We start from the raw sequence: 11,236 nt of genomic DNA, 5'->3' as shown, positions 1-11,236 counted from the left end.
ATATATATATATATATACACACATATACATAAGAAGCAAACAAAAGAACGTGTGTGTGCTGTTGACTTTTGTGAAAAAATCTAGTCCGATGGCTTTGCGCGCGGTCAGTCGCGACATAGTCGCGGGATTTACCCGCGAGCGGCTTATTCGAACAGGCATCGTAAGCTTTTATATAGGCGCCTATGTAGAGGAGTTGAAGTAACTCTTGCCTAACAGAAAAGAAATAAGTGATTTTAAAATATGCTTTTTTCTTATGTTTTAAACATTTCAACAGAGCAAACATTTTTTTTTAGGGCTAAGGGTAATATGTGTACCATTAGAAAGAATGATTTTTTAGGGCAACAGTGACTTTTCATGCAAGCTCGCCAGTGTAAAGCTGCCAGTGATGCACGGCTCCGGCCGCAAGCTCATCCAGTTTGCTGAGTTGCGCGACGGCTTCCGATTTCAGATCGCGAAAACCGATGAGCGAGCGACCTTCTTGATGAATCAGGGCCATTGAAGGGCAGAACATTGCACAGACATTGCACTACATGACTATAGTGACAGGAAAGCTACAGTTCACCTGACATAGAAGAATGACGTGCTGCACAAGAAAACGAACTGCTAATCTGTACAAAGCTATCCCGGTAATTGAACCCCGACACCGAGCCTGAACTGACTTGGCTACCCAGCACTGCTCACCTCAGACTGCCCTCCCGCCCTCTCTGCCTCCCTCCCCACTCCCCACTGTTTCACGAGCCTTCTCACACACTGAAAGACATCCCTAGCATCCCCATAGAAATACAGCAGGGCTGCTGGTAAACACCAGAGATGGGTAAAGCAGGGCTCCGCAATCAACTCTTGTTGCCTTTGCATTTTGTGCTCTAAACCTACAATTCATAAAATGACCACTTATGTCAGAGCTTGTCCAAGTCATTTTCTGACTCTTTGTACATCATACCTCATTTTTTAAAGCTCTTTTTAGAGAGAAGATACACTTTCATCAGTGAACCTGGGTAATTAAGCAAACCTGGAATGGATCTGGTCCAGATTGAAAACATTTGCTAACAAATAGCAAATGACTTTTAAGAAATCCATTCCAGGTTTACTGGATCACCCAGGTTCACTGATGAAAGTGTACCTTCTCCAGCTTTGGAGAGCTTTATTAAATCAGGTCCATCAGTATATCTGTCTGATTTTGGGAAGCCTTGTGTTTTTAAAAAGCCACACGAAAAATTAATTTACACTTCCCTTATAGTTTTTTTGACATAACATATTTTTGATTCTTATTTGCAGCTGCATTTTTGAGATATCATAATGCTGTAATATATTATGATGTAAAATAAAATTGATAAATGTTTAAGCCATAAATCTCCTATTTCTTTTCTCTCCACTTTATTATTATTTGATTTCTCAAGGGCAGGCTAGATCTAAAAGATAATGGTGGTCAGATAGTTCTGACATTCTTGTATTCTGTCGTTGGAAAAGAACTCAGAATTCGAGCTCCCAGCCCTCCCGAAGGCTGCAGTCAGCATCAGGAATGACACTTGTGCAGTTTACTATATTGTTATGAGAAAGTACTTTGCAGGGAGTATTTGGGAAATGACTGTTAGGCTATGTACACACTTGCAGTCATTGTCGTTGGAAAGGATCTTTTACGAACCTTTCCAACAACAAACAAATGCACAATGCATGAACGTGTGCTGTACATACAGCACCGTTCTGTTCTATGGAGAAGGGAAGGGGCGAACCACAGAGTGACACCCTGCTGTGCTCTCTCCCCCTTCACTTCCATTAAGATCTTCGATGTTCGTTGTCCATGGTCCGTGGATCCGACAGGACGGTCATTCGGACGATGGACGACGAGCGCTGTACACACGTAAGATTATCACCTGATATCAGCTCTGAGCCAATTATCAGACAAGAACAATTGCATGTGTGTACCTAGCCTTAAGAAAATGAAATCAACCATTTATACCCAGTTTTACACCGGTAATTTTTTCCTATTGTTGCATACAAATTCACCCCTTATCCCACATTTTGACCGTTACCTAAGGGAAATCACACCTTTACCCAAAGTTTTACACAGTTATATATTTTTTTTCCCATTGTGCATTAAAAGTTTGATGTTTTCCCAGCACAGAGGGGAAAGGAACAGAAAAATGGGTTTGGACAGCCTCCATGCTGCCTTTATACAACTTGGATTTATTTTCTTTCTGCTCACTTGTATTAAACACCAGATACATCTGTAATGGTAAATACGGATAAACAGGTGTAAATACTTTAATCATAGATACTAATGCCTATGTATATATGTATACATAGGCACACATATGTATATTACCTGCCCTTCCTGTCAAGCAGAAGGGCCTGGGTGCACACACAGGGATTAATGCAAAGGTTATTGATACAAAAAGTTTTTTTTCAGTGGGATGCAAGGCTTCTACCATCTACAAATTTACTATATAAACCAATGTAATGTAGTGGGACATGGAGCCAGGATTAGAAGGTATTTGGCCGCAATTTCACAAATTGTTCAAAAGGGAATAAAGGGCTTGGGCAAGGCTGAGTGAAATTGTTGTCCTGCAGATTTGCATCACGTTATTTGACACCAAAACCCAGAGTGTCTTGGGAAAAAAAGGATGTGACAACCATTCCATCCCTCTCTCAAGCCAGCAATTTGAGCTGACAATAAATCACCTAGCTGATGACAATAAAAAGTAGCTGTGTTTGAAAGATCAGGATAAATGCTAATTTTTGAACTATACATCTATAGAATATACTGATCCCCCGCATGTAATTTTTTTTTCTTTTCAAATAATGAGGGTTATCTGTCGCTTGTTACTTGCCACCTGGTAGGCATGCTATTGGTCAATATGTATTACCCAGTAATAAAAGTTCCCGCTACCATTTCAGTCTCTGAAGTATTTTTTGCTGTTATTAGGTAAAACATTGGATGTTAAGGTACCAATACTGCAGTTTTCTTTTACTGCTTTGGGTACTGGAAGTTGTGTTGGGACTGTGCATGAGTGAGATTAGCAATTTTATTTTTCCATTAGAGAAAGGGCTCCTTTTGTGCATGCGCAAAATCAGGGCATGCACAGAAAGAGCAGCCAACAGCCTCCTGGAAGGTAAACCTTAGGTATCCCCGGAGGCTTTGCACTTGATCGCCGCGGTGGAGCTGTACCCCCTTTTTTTCTTTTGAAATTGTATTTTTATTGAAAGATTTTAACGGGATACAAAAAGGAAAAGGGTGGTACACAAAAGGGAAATAACATTTTCCAGCGTAACAAATCATTACTGAATTTCAAGGTGCAATAACCCGTTTTCTAGACATAACACATAATATAAACATCTTAAAAGGTGGAGGCAAAAAGAACAAAGAAAGGGTAGTGTGACATTAGTAAATCAGAGAGAAGCTGGGGGCACTAACTGGGCAGATCAACATAATAGCGATCCCATGCCTCCCAAACCATTTCAAATTTAGCCACTGTGTTTCTAAGGAGTGCTGTAAGATACTCCATTAGACGAATCTCTTGGATCCGTACGTAAAGATTTTCCATGGAAGGAGGCAAGGTCGTCTTCCATCTGGAGGGGATCAATGTTCGTGCTGCAACTAATATATGAGTTGCCAATTTTCTAGATACATGTGGTAGTATTGGGATGGGTTGACCCAAGAGATGAGATAGAGGATCTAATGGTACAGGTAGCTGAACCACGGCCGATATTAGGTCATTGACCCTTGACCAATACCCTTGAATGAGGGGACAGAACCAAAATATTGCCTCCGTTTTAGAAAAATTAATTTTAAATCCCGAAACTTCACCATACTCCTGTAATTCTCTCCATAAATTGGGAAGGGAGGTTAACGGCTGGGACAAGGTCAGAAGAATGTCATCTGCGTATAGAGAAAGTTTGTATGTTTTCTTTTTTACTGGCACCCCAAAAATACTAGGATTGGAGCGGATACTGGCTGCTAAGGGCTCTATGCACAACGCCAAGAGCAGAGGTGACAATGGGCACCCCTGTCTCGTCCCATTTTTAATGGTAAACCTGGTAGAGGAAGCATGGGGCAGTTTAACCGAGGCGGAAGGAGCCGTGTATAAAGATTTGATCACCTTAACAAAGGGGCCACCAAATCCCATTTTATTCAGTGTGGCTAACATAAAGGGCCAGCTGAGGCGATCAAAGGCCTTTTCAGCATCCAGACTAAGTATCAGAGACGGGGTTCTTCGCTTATTTATAATATCAATGACATTAATAACTCTTCTGGTGTTGTCACTCGCATGTCTATACGGGATGAAGCCCGTCTGGTCCCCGTGGATGAGAGCGGGAAGGAACCAGGACAGCCTAGAGGCTAGAATTTTTGTAAAAATTTTTAGGTCAGAATTCAGGAGAGCTATTGGTCTATAGCTCGAGCAATCCAGTGGGTCCTTGCCTGGTTTCGGTATCACCGTTATGTGTGAGACCAACATGGAGGGGGGGATCGGTTTGCCTTTCAAAAAATCAATAAAAAGATTCAGTAAAAATGGGGAAAGCTCTGGCAGAAACGTTTTGTAATAGAGATATGGCAAACCATCCGGACCAGGAGCTTTAGAGGATGGTAATTGGGCAATAATTTTCGTGATTTCCTCTTCTGTGATGGGCTTATTAAGTTGCTCCATGTGATCCGACTCGAGTCTAGGAAGGGCCACCTGTTCCAAATATGAATCTTTTTTTGGCCTTAAAGAAGCACCCAAAGAGGTCTGGGCGCAATGAACCGTTTGGTATAGGTTCGAGTAATAGGTCTCGAAACAGGAAGCAATGTGGGAGGGGTCATATCGTACCCTCCCGCTCTCATCCCTGACCGCCCCTGGAGAGGCGTGGAGTTGCATATCCCGCAATTTACGGGCTAGTAGTGTGTCTGCCTCAAGGTTACGCATGTTCCTGGCAGTGGACATGATTGCATCTTTCAGGTCTGCATCCATCAGTTGGCAAATAACATCTCTGGGTCTGGTTGCAGTCCCCGGCTGTTTGGAGGCTCTAAAGGCTCTGTAAATTTGTACATCTCAGGGGGGTAGGGCGTCCCAATACCCGAGCAAAGAAAGCTTGCAACACTGGTTTAAGGTCAGAGTCTCGAGTGGCTTCAGGTAGACCTCGTACTCTGATATTATTCCTACGGGATTTATTATCTAAGTCCTCTATCAGATGTTGGAGTTCCCATATTTTCTGATCATGCTCCCCAGTTTTGTGTGAAAGCGACGTAATATCTTCATTGGCCTGTTGTATATTTGTATCCATGTCATCTACTCTGCCTGCTAAAGAATGTAAGTCAGCCCGCAAGACCCCAATTTCAGTGCGGCAAGTTGCCTGTACGTCGATTACTAATTTCTGGAAGTCTTCCTTGGTGGGCAGGGATTGGAGGTACTGATGCCAAGGGGTATTGGGGGAGTCCACCTGCTTATGTTTCATCTTCAGATTGTGTTGGCTTTGGCCCGTCTTGGCCCCGGGCCCCCAGGTGCCATATTCCACCCCAGGATCCCTAAAGGAAGTGGAGGGCATATCCAAAAAGGAGGTCTCCATAGTGTCTGCCGGGGGTCTAATAGCCAAAGGCTTCCTGGCTCCCCCTGATGACAAGCCCCGTGAAGAAGGGGTATCTTGTTGTTGAAACGCTGCAGGGATGTCCCTGCTTGGGGATGAATCAGGGAGATCTGCAGGCCTGATGGCGTCACCGCATGGCGAGGCCGCGGGTGAGTACTGGCCCCCCTCATGGTCTATAGGACTCACCGGTTCTGAAGCAGGCGTCCCCGGATTGCAAGGGGAAGCTGATCCCTCAGTGCTGCCTGGTGCAGGGCGGGTAGTGGAGCGCAGATATCTGCCATCCGGATCAGGAGCCCGTTCGCGTTCTCCCCGATGCCACGTGTGCGGGGAAGGAGAAGGCGCCATCCCGGAGGCCGCAGGGGACGCCGGCGAGGGATCCCTAATATAAGCCCGTATGGAGGGCTGGGAGGACTGCTGGAGCGCTGCTGGGGTAGGGGGGAGTCTCCCCACTCTTGCCTTCCGCTGCTTGCCCATGGATGGGTGAGTATGTGCCTGGGATTCAGTGGATTGCGATCGGCGTCCAGATAGCACACAGATTACACGGCCATCCTGCTAGCCAGCTAGGCCACGCCCCCCGTACCCCTTTTTTTTTCATTTTTACTTTAAATAAAAGGGTTGTCAACTTTTATGTAAAGTAAAAAATTTGAGTTTAGGTCTAGGCTAGCTTTTATTGGACACAATAAGTTAACAATTGTGTGTTTGAAAACATTTGCAGTAGGGCAGTTTGTACATTATTGAACAAGTAACTATCTCTGATTAGGGTGACACGTTTTATAGCAAATTCAGGCCAAATTCTTGTTGATTTTATTTGCTCATGTATACAATACAACATTATGTGAAGTGTTATCAGGGGATTAGTTTTTGTATTACTTGTTGTCACAAGCACTTTGTTTTAGTATTGTAAAATACAAAATTAAGGACATAAGTGTTAAAGCCAGATGACCACCAGTCTACTGATGACCACCAGTCTATAGCTTACTAAAAGTAAATGCAGCAGTAATTCATTTTATACAACAGGCAGTGGCTGCCCACTTTGTACTTAAAGAACTATTTTTGGTTAGCTCAAACAGGACAAGTGTGAAGTTCCAGACAGAATTTACAAGATTTGAACACCATTTGTTACCTGCAGCATATCATTCTCTTTCTACACCACTGTTTTCTTGTGATCTTACTTCTTTAAAGGACACTGCCTCTACATTTTCAAATATAAAATCTTCTAAACCTTCTAAGCTCCACAAAATGTACTGTGCTGCCCAAGAAAAAGATGCAATATTGTTATTAAACTACTCTACTACTGTGAACCATACAGGGCAAGGTCTACTGAAGTCTCAAGTTGGCATGTGACTGCCCCACACAAGCTCAAACTAGGCAAGGCAAATTAGGTGAGTGATAAAAGTCCCAGCTACTTGGCAACCTTGGAATTACCTCCATTTAAAAAAAAACAAAAAAAACATCTTTTTGGGGTTGCTGCTGTTGTGTTCAAACCAAGGTGTTTTCAAGAAGTTGACAAATCTAGAATAAAGTATTTATTTACATCATATGGTGTTTTAGGTGGGATTTCCAATAATGAACCTTAGTAAATTACAGCAAGCACTGGATTTAGGGACCACACAGAACTGTGAAATAAATTATTTGCATTTTTTAACATCTCTCTCTATCTATTTAACATCTTTCTCTCCAAGTCACATAAAATGGCCCAGACAAAAAAAAAATATTTTTATGCAAGCTACTGAAAAGTTAAAACCACTGCCAGGTTTTTGTTTGCTGCTTATGTTTCCACTGGGGAGATTTTTCATTGCTTCCATGTGCCATAAAGACCATAAGAAAAATATACCAAATAAAGCAAAAAATAAAATATACCATAAAGCAAAAAGTTGTGAGAAAAGTTCCACGTAAATCATACACAATTATAGACATGACGTAAAAAGCAAAAAGTAGTTCAAATCTTTGCAAGGTAATAGAAAAAAAACAGACATACAATATGATGCAAACATACAACTGCTTGAATTATGTTTTACTGTTTTGCAGGCTAGCAATTCAGGTTTCATTTTAAGCGTTTCATCTCTGGAAGATTTTACATAAAGAAGCCAGACTGGCACACTAGTTTAAATTAGAAGGAAGTTTTGATCCAGAAATAGTCTTCATTTCCTTTACAGAACTGATAGAGTGACAGTTGGTTTACATTATACATTAACTCTGGATAATGGAATCCATGATTTCAGTGTTGAAAGATGTTATTTAAGAAAACAGTGTTTGGTATGTGCTTCCAGTAGTAGGAAATCACCAGTAGCTCTTTTAACTCTGGTTCATGTCAAATGCCATTGAAGCTCTCTGTACAGTATACCTAATAATAATACATTACTTTGCTACAGCATTTTCTTTCCACAGAGGTTCATGCTGTAATACTGTTAGCAGTGAAGCTAAAAGCCCAAGCCTTGGTTTAGATATTTTTTGGGGGTTCCACATGTCTTAGCTAAATGAAATATTTATGTACTAAAATGTACAGTTAAGGACATAAACATTAATTTACAGTTATAAATTACTTAGTGCTGCCAGGCTTTCAAGATTTTGCATAAAGCAACCCTGTTTAAAATTCTTTAGTAACTACAAGTACAATTAAGTGATTCTTTAGATGTAATAGATTATGAAAAACAAATATAAATTTGAAAAACGAAGAAGCATGGAACTTTTTTTAAACCAGATACTGGCTTTCAGAGGGCTTGTGCTCTGGCCTTAACTGACCAAATGGAGACTGACATGGTGAATGTATGGTTAGCATTTCAAAATCTATTTATAACTATTTGTCTGCTAAAATCTGTATAGATATTTTACAAAGTCCAAGCAAACCTATCACCACATTTTTAGTTAATATAAAAGGGTGGATAACCCTATTAAATAAAGTAAAAAAAAAATGTTTTTTTTTGTTTTTTTAAATGGAAGGGGAGATATCTCCCCTTTTGCATATACTGCCACAGCTTTAAAGACTGAATGGGAAGCCCGCAGCCTCCTAGGATACCTACTTCATATATCCCAGGAGGCTACGGGCTGCTCCTCCTGCGCATGACTGACATTGGGCATACACAGAAGAAGCTTTCCTCTACACTTTTTTTCCAGGAGCACGTCATCTGAACTTGCTTATGTGCAGTGTGAGATTGGGTGATGTAGGAAGGACCCAGAAGAAGAGGAAGAAGATGGCGGTGCCCGGTGTTCAGTCCATGCTGCGACGAAGAAGCAAGATGGGATAGTGTGGAACTGACTAGACTAGGATCACAGAGGGATTGACGGCTTTCCATCTATAAAGGTAAATGTTATTGTTTTTTTTTAACCACCCAGCCGTTTAACCCGACCTTGGTTCGGGGTAAAAACACTTGCAAAAAGTGTTAAACCCGAACTTTTCTCAGGTGGTTAAACAAGCGTTATATTGCAATCCGATTGTCATACATTGTATGACAATCGGATTACAACTGTAAGAATATACTTACCTGGTCCCTGCAGCTCCCCCGACAAGTCCGTCCTCTTCAGTCTTCTCCCGGCAAGTGCAGTGACGATCACCAGGGTTTCCCGGTGACGGGGCAGGAAATTCAAAAAACTTTGTATTGAACTCAATACAAAAAAGCTGTATTGAGTCCAATACAAAGAAATCTTTATATAATATATATATAATTTTATTATATATATATATTATATAAGCTACTGTACATATACATTACAATATACACTTTTTTTTTTTTTTTTTTTTTAATTTTTATTTAAAGATTTTTTTTTTTTAAGTTTTATAAAAAAAAAATTTTATTATTAAATTTATAAAATTTTGGACATATTTTGGTGAGTTATGCGGTAATTCGTTGTAATTCGGTCAATTATAAGTAATTATTGAGTAATTCGGTGAATTAAACCCTACAATCTAAAATGAATTTCCATGCAAAAAATGTAACACTTTTTGCATGGAAGTTTGGAAAGAATTAGAACACCCGGCGTTCGCGTACGCGTCCCTCAGCGATTCCTGATGATGTCCATGCATGCAGCCGTCGATGGGGGTCGTAGCGGGAAATTCAAATATTTTGTATTGGATTCAATACAAAGTCCTGTATCCAATACAATACAAAATAATACAAAATATATTTATGTGGTTTTGTCTATAGTTATGTGACGTTGGACTCTGTTTTAAAATTTACCACACTAGGGAGGTGTTTTAGAAAAATGGATTACTATACAGTATACCAAATGATTGCATTTTCAGTATTTTTGATTTATTTATATATTCTTGTTTAAGCTGATTTTTGTGTTTTTTATTTAATTTTATTAAAAGTAAGTTCTTTTTTTTTTTTTTTACATGATTGTTTTTCAAACTTTTTTTATATTCATGATATCTACTATACCCTTGTTCGGACATATTTCTGTAAGTTACAGGTCTACACTGAAAAAAATTTCATGAAAAACAGTGTACCGCTTTTGGTACAGAAATCTAGACATCAGTGTAACGCCCAGGTGGTTAATGATAGTTCTACTTTAAGATTAAAGGGAGTAATCAATATTGCATGTTCAGGAAGTTCAAAACTATTCCAATTCTCACACTGCTTGTAAGTAGAGACTGAAAGAGGAGAGATTATTATAGTTCAAATCTTTCCAAAGTCTCTGGACACAACCCGCCCACTCTCCCATCGCAAGTCTGAACCTGGGTGGGTGGTTTCTGGCATTATGATGTCATTCTGGGGGGAAGTTTCTACCCTTTGAGTTACACACGTCTTCCTGTGCATGCGCGGTTCAGAGTCTGTGAGATTAGTAGAATGTGAGCTGCAAAAGGTTGGAAACCACTGTTGTAGCAGATTTACAGTATTTGCGCTGAAGTGAAGGTTCTTTGGTATGTAGTGTACTTGTATGATGGGATGCCATTCTAAATGAATAGGCTGCACATGTATCCCAGCCCAGAAGAGCTGCAAATATAGTAACACATTCTCTTTTGTTAAAGACAGCACAAAATGGCAGAACACTTCTGTATCAGGCGCACATTTTAAGGCAATGGAATTTTTTATCAGGTATATCAGTGTTTAGCACACACTGCTCAACTGAAGAATGTTCACATCAAATGATAATCTTTCTTTTTATGGCTATAATAAGACAAAACATTACAAGTGGACAAAATCGTTATTTGTATTTCATCATCACGGTTCCTAGGATGTTTGCATTGCTGCAGAAATATTTGTTTCCAAGCATCCATAGAAGTGTCTAGGCCAAGGAATGTGCTTGTTTTTGGCAACTTATCCCTTTAATTACTAACACATGTAATTAAAAAGTGGCAAATAAAACCATGTGGGATATAGTTCTAATCAGCAGCAGAGCTAGATAATTTATATGTTGAATAATTAAAGGGATAATTGGCAACACTTGTACTTATGTTGAAGGAGTTTAATTGACAGTTTCTTGTGCATGAGTTGTTGGCAGATTGTAAGCCAAGATATAAACACATTTACCTTTATGATGAAATATAAATTGGCCATGGCAATCCACAATAATTATTACAACTGCTAAACTGCTAAGTTTTTTCTTAGCTAGGGCATTACTTACATTGGTTTTCCTTTAGTGGATTTGTATGTTTTTCCTCCTGCTTTCTCCTACAAAAAGTACTGGGTGATATGAGTTTAAAGACCTTTTAAATCAATACCATAATACAGTCATG

The sequence above is a fragment of the Pyxicephalus adspersus genome, chromosome 5 (assembly GCF_032062135.1).
Source record: "Pyxicephalus adspersus chromosome 5, UCB_Pads_2.0, whole genome shotgun sequence".
Taxonomy (NCBI): Eukaryota; Metazoa; Chordata; class Amphibia; order Anura; family Pyxicephalidae; genus Pyxicephalus; species Pyxicephalus adspersus.
Note: the sequence above shows the minus strand (reverse complement) of the source record.